Source organism: Tenebrio molitor, chromosome 4 (assembly GCF_963966145.1).
Source record: "Tenebrio molitor chromosome 4, icTenMoli1.1, whole genome shotgun sequence".
Taxonomy (NCBI): Eukaryota; Metazoa; Arthropoda; class Insecta; order Coleoptera; family Tenebrionidae; genus Tenebrio; species Tenebrio molitor.
Window position 1 is genome coordinate 13,573,993 of NC_091049.1, and position 12,365 is coordinate 13,586,357.

General features: G+C 36.4%; 4 long non-coding RNA genes across 4 annotated transcripts in view; 2 read left to right on the forward strand and 2 right to left on the reverse strand.

Moving 5' to 3' along the window:
• LOC138128565 (uncharacterized) overlaps positions 1-12,365 on the reverse strand; it is a 275,295-nt gene that overhangs the window by 8,161 nt on the left and 254,769 nt on the right. The gene's annotated exons all lie outside the window — the stretch shown is intronic.
• On the forward strand, positions 1,408-5,969 carry LOC138128569 (uncharacterized). Its single transcript, XR_011158778.1, has 3 exons — positions 1,408-1,547; positions 1,605-1,933; positions 5,025-5,969. It is a non-coding gene; the product is annotated as an uncharacterized lncRNA (long non-coding RNA).
• LOC138128571 (uncharacterized) lies at positions 10,020-11,353 on the reverse strand. Its single transcript, XR_011158780.1, has 2 exons — positions 10,991-11,353; positions 10,020-10,929 (listed from the first exon to the last, which is right to left on the reverse strand). It is a non-coding gene; the product is annotated as an uncharacterized lncRNA (long non-coding RNA).
• On the forward strand, positions 11,379-12,358 carry LOC138128563 (uncharacterized). The gene is made up of 3 exons (XR_011158770.1): positions 11,379-11,640; positions 11,698-12,070; positions 12,122-12,358. It is a non-coding gene; the product is annotated as an uncharacterized lncRNA (long non-coding RNA).

Genomic DNA, 12,365 nt, shown 5'->3' on the forward strand with positions numbered 1-12,365 from the left:
GTCATGCAGGAACACATGGTACAATACTTGCAACAGCAAAGATGGACACAGGTTAGTTAATATCAGTTAATTTAGAATAATTCCCATAGGTAATTCTAGTGAATGTATCTAATGATAAGTAATGATAAAAAGGTAATTTAAAATAATAATAGATATGGTTTGAGGCGGATTCTTTGCACTAGTTGTATCAAATGCTGCTTGGTGAGGTTGGTCTGCAGTCTCTGCTTGATAGCCGCATGGAAGTGATCTTTTTGTTTAAATTGTTCAGAGGGTTAGCAGCCCCTTGTGGACACGGTGATCCTACTCAGACGAGAACTCAGTAATTGTAGCTTGGGTGTTAGGATGCTCTGTGTATAATGGTTGTTGCATTGTGATTGTTTCGTTTTCTTTTTCTAGGCTGTTAGCCTTGAATAATACGAATTTTGTGTGTATGTAATTCTGTATTTCCACTTTACTAATGAGAGGAGGTTCTTATTCTAGATGCATTTGTGCTTATATATATACATGAATGCTTTTCTTGAACAAAAACTTATTGGTGTTGTGCATGTCTACTATTGAACATTTTGTATTATTTACTTAATAAGTGAAATTTTGTAGATGAAACCATTGCATGGGATCGGGCATCTACAAAATTATTAATACAAAGTTATTCAGAGCTAAAAGAACAATTTCGAAACCCAAAATTAAAGAAGAAAGATCTGTGGGAAGAAATAGAGGCTAAATTCCGCAAGCAAAAGTATAGAGTTAATACCGAAGCTTTGGATAGGAAATGGCGAAACTTAAAGAAACGATATACTACCATTAAAGATGGGGCCAGAAAAACTGGCCGAGGAAGAATTTCCTGGGAATATTATGCAGATATGGATGAAATCTTTCACGAAGACAGAACTGTCAACTTACCAAGGACAATTTCATCGGTTAATTATCGTGTTCCAGGTGGCTAAATCAGAAAAAAAATTAAAATTGTTTGTACTGATATATATATATGTGTTATACAGCCTGAGTCAGCTAAAACAGGTCAGTCGTATAAAACAGAAACTAAAGAATAATTTGAAATTTTTTGTGGTAGATTTTATGTGTGGTACACTCTCATTGTATGCAATTTTTTTTAGGATTCTATGATAACCCTGTTAGGAGATATTAATTAAAACAAGACGACAAGAAAAAAATTTTTGTGCAAATTTATACCTCTTTATTTTCACTTAAAAGAAGATTTTCTTTTAATAACGATAGTGCATTTGTTTTGGTAAAAATTAAATAGATTTGCTCAAAATAATCCCTTATTCTCAAGAATTATTTTAGCAATGTTGCTCATTTATTCAAAACAAAAGACAACAGGATCACTACTTGACTCTGTTTTGAATGCAAACGACAACATGGCTAGAATAATTTTTGAGACATTTTCACAAGTCACCAAAACTCTCTCTGTTTTATGTATAATGAAGCTGTATCTAATTTTTATAGTGTGGTTCTTCATCCATTCCATCCAGTGTTAGGCTACAAACTATTAACTTTGAAAATCTTGACCGTCACATTTGATTAAATAAGTTAGTAATGAATAGAGAACACTCGACGTTTTAATTGCACATGTTTACATTTTTTAGGAACTTTTGCCGGAGAATATGAAGGACATGGTTTCACGAAAACAGGGACGTTATTCTCCCCAAATTAGATCTTTCGCGCTGACTCTCCACTTCTATTCACCAAAAGCTTACAGTTACGTACGAAAAACTTGATGAAATGTCAATAAGGGAACAATTGATTTTTGATAACCACACATTTCATGATGGTATCGATTTGGGGACAATACATACTCTTGATCAAGATAACGATAACATTTCCACTGCCAAGAATGCCTTGGTATTTATGGCAGTGTCATTAAATGGATCATGGAAAGTGCCGTTAGGGTATTTTTTAATCCGCTCATTATCAGGTAGTGAACGTGCCAATTTATTAACCACACTGTTTCAATTGTTAGATGAAGTAAACGTGAAATCTTATTCCATTACTTTACAAATTTAAATATGTGTACTTCTCTGGGGGCCAATTTTAATTATTTTTCAGAAAGTTTCCAACCTTTTTTGTAAATCCAATTTCAGAAGAAAACTGTTTTGTGTTTTCTGACTTATGTCACATGACAAAATTAGTCAGAAAGACTTTTGCGCACAAGAAAATTTTATCGATAAAACATGACCATGTCATTCAATGGATTCAGTGGGAACATATTGTCAAGTTAGTCAAGCGACAAATTCTAGAAGGCCTTCGCCCAGCCACTAAATTGATACAACAACATATTGATTATCGAAATAATATAATGAATGTTAAATTAGCAATGCAAGTTTTAAGAGGAAGTGTCTCGAATGCTTTCATATTAATGTCCAATTTACCTGATGATGATATTCAAAATGAATTTGCAAGTTGTGTACCAACAGCTGAATTTTGACTACAATTTAATCATATGACCGATCTATCGTATGATCAAAAAGTCTTTGAATCACGATAGCAATGAAATGTAAAAACCATCTAAAGAATTATTTACTTCTACTGCCCGTAGTTTTTATTGTACTTTAAAATAGCGCTAATCTGTCGCGGAACTCATTTAAACATAAACGAGGCGAATAAACCCAACTACCATTTTCACCACGGTTTCCATTACTGTAGTATGATTTAATAATAAAAATTTTATGTTCTCTTTGAAACATTTTGAATTATAATCTGCCAATTTGAAAGTTGTCAAGTAAATGTCAAAAATAATTGAAATAAATAATTTCATAGATAGCTTGTTAATTCCACGGCAACCCTGATCCAAAGACTTTTTGATCTTAGGATATTAAATTGTAAAAATAAATTTTCTAAAACAAAATATGAGCGCCCACTCGATAGGACGTATTATGAAGAATTAAAGAAGTATGCAAATAATTTGGAAGAGTATATAAAGAACCTTCGCAATCTGAATGGTGTTCCTATCCTTAAAACCACGACCTTCTAAATAGTCGAGACTCTTGGCTCTCTCCGGCCTGTTCGTTCGCCAGTTTTCGGCGTTCGACGTTTGGCCCTACTTTGCAGGCGCCGAAATTGGCGCGAAACGTTAAATGTCAATAAAATAACATGTAAAATGCTGTTTGGAGACGTGTAAGGATTATAAAAAGACAAAAATATTCAGACTGAAACATTCCCTGTCTCCGCAAACAGTCCTTTGCTTGCTTAAATCTTCATTTTCTTTTCCTTCGTCTACTTCCAATGTTATGGGTATTAACAAGTACTGAATTCCGTGAAATAATTAAATTCGTACTCACATCCCCATAAATTTCGTTGTATTTAAGAATATGTATTTAGGAACGATTATCTATGCAATTAATATACTTAACTAACCGAAAATTTCGATTAAAATGTAGTAATCATGTCACCGGTGGAAAGCTTGTCAAAAAAGCTTTCGACTAGTGCAATAATAAATATAAGGTGCCATTTGAAAAAAATGAGTTTTTGACATTTTTAGTTTGTTATGTTTAAAAAATCCCTGTAGGCATATGCGACTGAGCAGGTTGTTGATTAAACACTCAGCTGATGCGGCCAACATTCAGAAATCAAACAACATCAATCATTTAAATTTATGTGCAACGATTTGGAAGGTACGCATTTTCGAACGGACCCCTGCAATTCGAAATTCTGGGAAAGAAAGTGCCACAGATGAAAAACGATGGCAGATAAGTAAAAACAATATGTATAGATTTGATTCATAATTTAGCATAGAATCCAAAAATGAAATCAAAATGGATACCTAGGTTCCATTTAAAAAAAACATCACTTTAGTGTTTTTATAATATTGAAACACCTGTATACATACCGCAATATTTTCCGAATGTGCAGTAGAAGCGTAGCTATCATCTAGAAAAAACGAAAAGTTGATATCTTTAACGACAAACAAGTTATGGAGCTTTTTCGCAACTCTGGGACACCTGTATATCACCTTCTATGGAAGTAATTGCCATTTGTCAATTGTCTGAGAGAATATTAAGGCAGCAAAAGGATATATAGTCCTACAGAAACTCTAGTGGAATTCGACTTTGGTTGTAAATTTAACAACAAACGAAGAATAAGATTTTATCATAAAGTAATAACCTTTGTCATACATACAACTACCACTACCTGTAACATCCCTGCCTGAAGCTAACGTTGCGAACCCCAAACTGACGAACCTCATTAGCATTTATCAATAGGATTATTGCTGCAGCATAAAATTCTATTTTTCAAGTGACAAGCATAAATTTGCAACCAAAGTCGAATTCCACTAAAGTTTCTGTAGGACTATACATGCCAATCCAAATTGTAACGCTGTTTTGGTTAACAATAGTTATTTATGCAACGAGTTTCTGTGTAAATTGGGCTTTTCTAATTGCCCGAGGGACAAGATTAAAACACAAGCGTAGCGAGGATTTTAAGGCCTCGGGAGCAATTAGAAAAGCCCAATTTACCCGGAAACGAGATGCATACAAAATTTTATTGTTTGAAACGACGTCCCTGAAGCTTCCAAATCTTTTAAAAACGGTTTCGCATTTGCTTTTGACAGTTTTAACAAATTTTTCAAGACCTGTCAGAAATGTGACGTTGAATGTGTTGTCTAGGGCAACGGTTCGTTATCTGCTCATTTTGCTTTAGGGCAGTTAAGAGGCAGTTTACAAAGGAGAAAAATGAGAATTTATGACAGTTGAAAACAATAAAATATTTTCTTCTCTGAGTACACCTTTTAGTTCGGAAGCCATGATAGAGCACGTAATGTCGCAAGATATTTTCGATAACCATCGAGTGCGACTTTGCAAAAACATTATAAATTTGTACCTTACGGTGCGCTTACACCACGAGGCACGCGAGTTGTCAAGAAAGGACTCGTACATCCGACAAAAGTACACCAAATTAATTCTTTTTAAAAATCTTTAAGTGGGTACCTACATATCTGATGTTACGTATTGTTACGATTTAAATTTCGCGGCAAATCGTAAATTCTAGAAGGTTCGCACGCATTCCAGAACGGGCTCTCGAACCCCGACTTCCGGTGCCGGCCACGACGAATTTGCGAGAGAAGGGGCAAAAGTTATAAAAGGTGGAACCAGCGCCACTGTGGAGAGGCTTCACGACCGTGCTCGTAGGTGTGTGTTTGTGTTTTGAAGAAGTCCACTTCAGCTGGTGAGGACGCCTCAGGAGCCCTCCAGCAAATCGCCTAGGCGGATTCAAAGTTTCCCCACGTGGGTTCATCGAACCCTACCCGTTCGCGGATCAGGATTACGTCGCTTCTGCCCGCCCTTGTTTCACTCCCTGGATTCCTCTGGAAGGACTCAAACCGCACCTGGAACGGCCCTCGAAGGAGCCTCCGTAGCGTTCAGGTCGTACTCTTTCCGGCAAGGTCAAGCTCGGCCCTTAAATTTAATCCGCCATTTTGGCAACTTTTTATGAACGCTTTTCGTTATCTGGCCGAGAGTTACCTCGCCAGGGAAGACATATCAGCTGACACGACTATACTTTTTATCTTTCTTTCTTGCGCCAGGCCAATCACATGTCCAGGGATTTTCTTCCCCAGGAGGAGCCCGGACAGGAGAAGTCCTCGAGGCTCCACCGTAGACACGGGCTGCGTAGGAGATTAGTGCTGGGAAAGGACTCGCAGAACCCTCCTCCGACGTCCTTCTTTTATCTTCATCTTACACCCTCCTGGGGGAGAAGCCTCTTCCGGCCTGGTGTAAGAGCTCATCGTCCGTCCATATAGAAACCTTGTACGTAACTAGTTCTCCTTTTGGGATCGGGATTGAACAAGATTAACGCCTTTGGCAGACGTCAATTCCAAGTTAAATTAATTTTAATTTCATCTTCATATACCCCAGCCACCGTTAACTTCTTCGGAAAGTTATTGCATTTAATTCACCTAGCGGGGAGGGTTTTCTCATTTGTTTTTATCTTTAAGCTCGATTTATAGATTGACGTCCGTAAAGTATGTCTAAACATAAGTGAATTTTATGGTTTTAACATCTAAAGTATTTTATGGGGGATTTTAGGGTTGTTCACGACAAATCCATCACAACAGAATCGTAAATTTTGCAACGCGTGCCTGTCTTTGTTAAACGAAAAGCTGCAGATTTGGTTATTGCCACTTTTACAACATCCTTCATAAAGTACTTTAGTTGTTAAAACCGTAAAACTCACTTATGTTTAGACAAACTTTACGTACGACGCAACCGCTTACGCCACCGCCGGGACATGAACCATCGGAAACAAATGGGACCGTTTATAAATCGACGTATACGTTTTCCGTAAACGTCGTCCCGTAAGCGTACGCGAGAAAGTTGGTGATGTTTCAAGTTTGGCGTCAACGTTTTGCGTCAGCGGTTCGATTCGACCAATCACAAGACAGAAAATTTTACCCGCTAAATAACACGTGACGAAAAAGCCACGTAATATTTACTATTATTTTATTCAGGTAATCCAGGGTTATTATAAAATATTGTAGTCCAAGTAGGCGTAAAAACTGAATGTAAAATTATGGTTGCTGCTCTATACTGGGTGCCCCAAAATTCGCGGAACAACTCAATGAAGTAATGTCAATTCATGTTGGAAAATAACGAGAAAAATAATTAAAAAATTCTATACCTCTTAGATTTGAAGATATGGGGGCCCAAAAGGTGCAGCTTTGATCTAATTTATTTTAAATAATAAAAAAGATTTTGACTATTTGTCTTTTACTAGCCAGTGGCCTAATAGTTTTGAACGATTGTGATCAGGTTTGCAATTATTTTCTACATTATTTCCAGCATTTCCAAGTAGTAATTTTATGTTCGTTTTACCTCAAACAGCGTACGGCAACACGGCTTTGATTTTTCCCTCTCATTTCCATGGATACAACAAAAATTAAATATTTGCAGACTATTGGGATGCATAGAATGTTTTTAAATGTTGCCACATTTAGTGTAACGAATAGGTCCATATCTTCTACAAAAAAGAAGATTGATTTTTTTAAACATTTTTACCTGATCTCTTAATGACTACTTAACAACGCACTACTACGTTGTTCCGCGAATTTTGGGGCACCCAGTATAAAAAACATCAAAATTATGTAAACAAGTGAGTGCACACCGTTCACACACAGAAGTTAAATAGGTTGCAAAACAACTCAATATTTTTGAATTCAATCGTTAATTAAAAAAAATAAATACAATCCTCATCACCGCAATCTTCAAATAAAAAATGACAGTGACAGCGACAAAAATTGACAGTTCAAATAAAAGCGACAAAAATTTCATAACTGGCGTTAGGGTAGATAAACCAAATCGAGAGACGATAGACGAGAGTGGTTTTGTGATCGATTGCCCAGATGCTGGGTTGTAAACAATGTAATAAATATTTGCAAATTCTCTGCTTCTCACGTTCAGGTCCGACTCTTTTCACTAATCTGTTATTGGTGTATGTATGTCTAAAATGACCAAACATTCCAGTTTATATTTTTATTCCCAAGATATTTTCTCGGAAGCGCTGCGAAGCAAAATAACATCTGTTTGTAATTTAATTAAAGAAATGGTCCAACCGACAGGTTGTGCATCGGCAAAAGAGCAACAGTAGATAGGTGCCCCAATAAAATTTACAATGCTTTATGATTTTGGGAATCGTAAATATAGCATTGCAAAATTGGAAATTCTCATTTCTTGCTTGAGTTCTGAGTCGTTTGCTTTACCTTTCAAACTGTGCAGTGGCCGTTCTTCTTGCTTTTGTTTAGTTAATATTGTTATTAGTTGTTAGATTCGGTGTATTTTTAGTGATTTCGATTGTAAGTAGCTAGGTGTTAATTAGTTAATTAGTTGCATTGGAGTCTGAGAAAAAATGGTCGAGTCACGTAAGTATATGTAATATTTGGATAATGTTATAAGTTATAACAATATGACCTGAAACTTTTAGAGACTGATGTCGCTTTGTTAATCGAGCTAATTCAGGTAGAACCAAATATCTATTATAAGGCGCATCAAATGTTTAAAGATGAAAAATATAAACAAACAACGTTTGAGACAATAGGCAGCGTACTACATATATCCGGTAAAATGTTAACTTTGTAGAAAACAAGTATCTAACAGGTTATTACTATTGTTAGGTGAAAACTATTGTAGAATTTGGAAAAATTTAAGTGACCGATATGTCAAGGAGAAGAGGAAAATTGTGACACGCTCTGGTGACGGGTCATACGATAAATCCATACGGCCGTATATGAAGAGTATGAGCTTTTAGCTCCTTATAATAAAACCACGGGCGACATACACGGCTACCAAAGTTGTTTCCTGTTCTGGATCGATTGCATCAACAAGTAGTATGTATTTTAGAATTAGAACCCGTACATATCATGCGTTCTGAGTAGGCGTTGAAAAAAGTGAATCATTTGAAACATTTGAATTTCCGGCCTTTTGACATGAATGACATTTGTTTATGTTCAAGGGAGACATATAGGAAATTTTTGTGACATATCGATATCTTTAAGCGATTTTTCGCGACTAACCTGGTCAGTCAGTAAGGTTAGAACTGGTAACTCTCCCCACTTCTAAATTCATTTTAATTAAACAGATTCGCGAAAACGTCAGTTAACGGTTATCCGGTTAGTGATGACATACAAAAGTCGCAGGAGTGAGGTTATAAAATGAATGAACTTATGTGGATCGAGATGTTGAATTGTGTCTTTTTTGACTGTGGAACTGAGGAATTAATTGTTTGGTATTTATCCTTAATGCACGAATATGAAGTATATTGGATGCTGTTACGGACCATAAGAGAAGTTTACTGGAAACCAAAATCTGAAGACCGTCAATGGTTAATTAAATATCATGAAAATACCTTTTCTGATCTATTTCGTTTGAAAAAACAAACGTTTGAGAAATTGGTTCGTATTATCATGGAGAACGACACTCATGAGCTATTAAAAAAGAAGTATAGGGGTGGAAATTACCTTGTATTACCTGAAAAATCAACTTTAGTGTTTGTATATTATATGGCTACACAAGATTCATTAATTTATATTGGTGATCGATTTTGCATATCGGCATCCGCAGTAATGAAGATTGTTAATGTCTTATTGTATTTAATAGTTAAGTTAAAACACAAATACATCATTTGGCCAAGAACCGAAGAAGAATTTGGAACTATCCGAAATGGGTTTGCACAGTATCCTGGTAGTTTGTTTATGCACTTACCTACCAAAATAACTGTGTGTTTTACTTAGGTGCCATTGGAGCTCTGGATGGAACTCACTGTAAAATTCTAGTGCCTTTAAATCAACATGATAGTTATGTTGATAGGTATTTGTCCCATTCCATAAATATTATGGCAATTTGTACAGCAAAGAAAACTCTAACCTACGCTTTTATTGGTTTTCCTGGATCAGCCCATGATTCCCGAGTATGTACAATAATAATAGTAATTTGTAAAAACACAATTCTGTAAGTCTCAGGGTTTCCCTTGCAGGTTTTTTTTAATTCCACATTTGTGCAAAATATTGAAAGACATGGCACAGAGTATTACTTTCCTGATGAAGAGTATCATCTTATTGGCGATAGTGCATTTCCCATAAGGCCATGGCTAATGACACCTTATCGTCAGAATGCTAATTTAGGAAGAACAGAAAAACGGCACAATAATATTCTAAGTTCTGATCGAGTAGTAGTTGAAAACTGTTTTGGAATACTCAAAGGCCGCTGGAGAAGACTTCAGTTTATAAATACATACTGCATTAGTAAAAGCATTGAAATAGCAACAGCTGCATGTGTTTTGCATAATTTTTTTTATTTAAATAATGATGAATGGGATGGAGAACTTTTTCGTGAACCACTCGAAAGACTTATTATTAGGAACAATGATATGGAACAAACAAGACTAGGGAAACATAAGAGAGATAGAATTGCAAGACTGTGAAAGGATTCATTTTTACACTGGCTTTGACTTAATACATGGGTACAGGACCTGACCTGACCTGACCTACACTTGTCAATAATTATCACAAAGTATTCCAAAAACATAATACTTTATTCTTAGATGTAAGTACAAAAAAATAAACATTTTTAAACATAACAATACTCGTATTCAATAAAAGCACACATCCAAGTTATTCATCATCACTTTCATCACTTGGGGACGGCAGTTTACGCTTTTTGCCAATTTTGGTCTCTACCATTACTTTGAATAAGTTCAGCATCTCTTGTCTTTGGTCTATCTGTTTTTCAAGAATCTTTTGTAAGATACTGAATTCTGTCCTGCGTTCATCTTGATTTTCAGTGTGTTGTTTCTTCATTCGGTTAAGAACTAGCACACTTCCACTCTCACGTTTCATACGTTTTACAGATGAAAATCGATTTTTTATAGCATTTGCTGATGCAGACGTTGTTGTCGAGGTTGTTGCAGTATCTGTACTACTGTCATTTTCACTGGCCTCTTCTGTATCTTGTAAATTTGTAGGAGCAACTTTATCCTTTGATCCTAAAATACCATGCATTTCTGAGAAAAAAGGTGGCGGGTCCCTTTTTTCCTCCCCTGTACGTTTGACGTGTTTCAGGTGGTTTAAATATTGCTTCTGTAGGTTAGCAAATTTTTGCCTGCAACGTTCTCCACCCTCCTTACCGATTCCGCAATTGAAACCTGCTTCTGCTAGCTCTTGAGCAATTTTGTTCCAAATCTGCGATTTTATCGTTTTTTTGTCTTCAAATTTGGATGAATATTTTCCACGTAACGTTAATAACATAGCGGTTGCTTCCTCGTCATTGGCTGTGGGCCGTCCTTTACCTTTCCAAATAGTGGCATTTGTTTCATTATCTGTTGTGTCTACTGGACCCTCAGTAGCAACCTCGCACACAGTTATATCGTTGTTATTATTAGTTTGTGATACGAAGTCCTTTATGAATTGCTCTGCTTTATTAGGATCTATGATAAATGACAAAACTTATTCGATTAGATTTGCAAACATGCTGTGGTAGTTACTTACCGTTAAGAAGAATCTCTGCTGTCTCCAGGTCCACTACGACGTGGTAATCTTCACCTTGATGGTTAAGATTTAAAAGAATTTCTTCCTTTTCTGTCATTGTTCAGGAGATATTCCAACTACTTTTTTAAGGTTAGGATAGGTGACTACAGCACCAAGCACGACACGAACCACAATAATAAAGCGAGACAGAACGATAACATACCAACAGTAACACTGCATTAGACTAAGGTATGTTGTATTTAGTCAAATGACATTTATCCTATGACGTCACTGACTTTCCCCTCTCATACCTAAGTGCGCGAAAACGGCACGGTTTCACATACCACTCTAACCATATCTGACCTGGTCAGTCGCGAAAAATCGCTTTTTGTGTTAGCGTTAATGATACTGGTAACGTAGGGGAATATCTTATGACGTCATTGTTTTCTGTCAAACATCTTACCGAACGTAACACAAGCCGGTAAGAGCGTTACATGCGGTATGGTAATAAGTGAGGTTAAGAATAACTAGCGATTTGGAACGTTGGAGTGTACAGTTTTATAATTTATTGGTGATTATGGCGGATGAAATTGTTAAAATCTTGCTGAACCACCGAGGAACGGATGTAACATTAGAAGTCGATCTGGAAATGGCCAATATTCTACTAAATGGTAAGTTATTAGAACGGTAAATAGTAGTTAATAAATCAAACGTTGCTCTTTGAACAGATCCATGTCAAGCCGAAACTTACTTGAATCAAATCTTCCCCGAAGAGAGTACTGATGAAGAAAATATTTGGGGTTCCAAAGGTAAACCCACTGCAAGAGATGTTAAGGCGACTGAGCACTTTTTGGGACTGCGACAAAAATATGCAACGCAGTTTGACGATAAAAAAAACTTGCAAAACGAAACTTTGGGCCAAAATGGCCACCGAAATGGAAGCAAGTGGGTACCCGCTGGGACCCGGCGGAGGCGAAAAATGCCGGCAAAAGTTCCAGAATTTATTTCGATTGTATCTCAAACATAGGCAATATGTAAGAAAAACAGGAACAGGAAAAAGAGATCCCCCTCATTATTACGAGCTAATGCACTCCATCATGGGTAATTGTTTATTCATTATTGAGAATTCTTTCAAATTCTTTATACTTATAGGAGGAAAACATAAAGTAAATCCACAAAACATACAAGATTCGTTAAGCAGTGACGATGAGACTGTCAGCATGGAACCAACAGCTTCCACATCTGCAGAGTCGTCAACGTCCTCAGATCCCAGGAATCGAGATCTTCTAAGCTTTAAGCTGATGATCCTACCATTTCTTGAAAAGCCAACGTCAATCACAAAGTATAATAGTAGTTCGAGAAGATGAATGTAACTGGCAGTATTATTAGATATCAA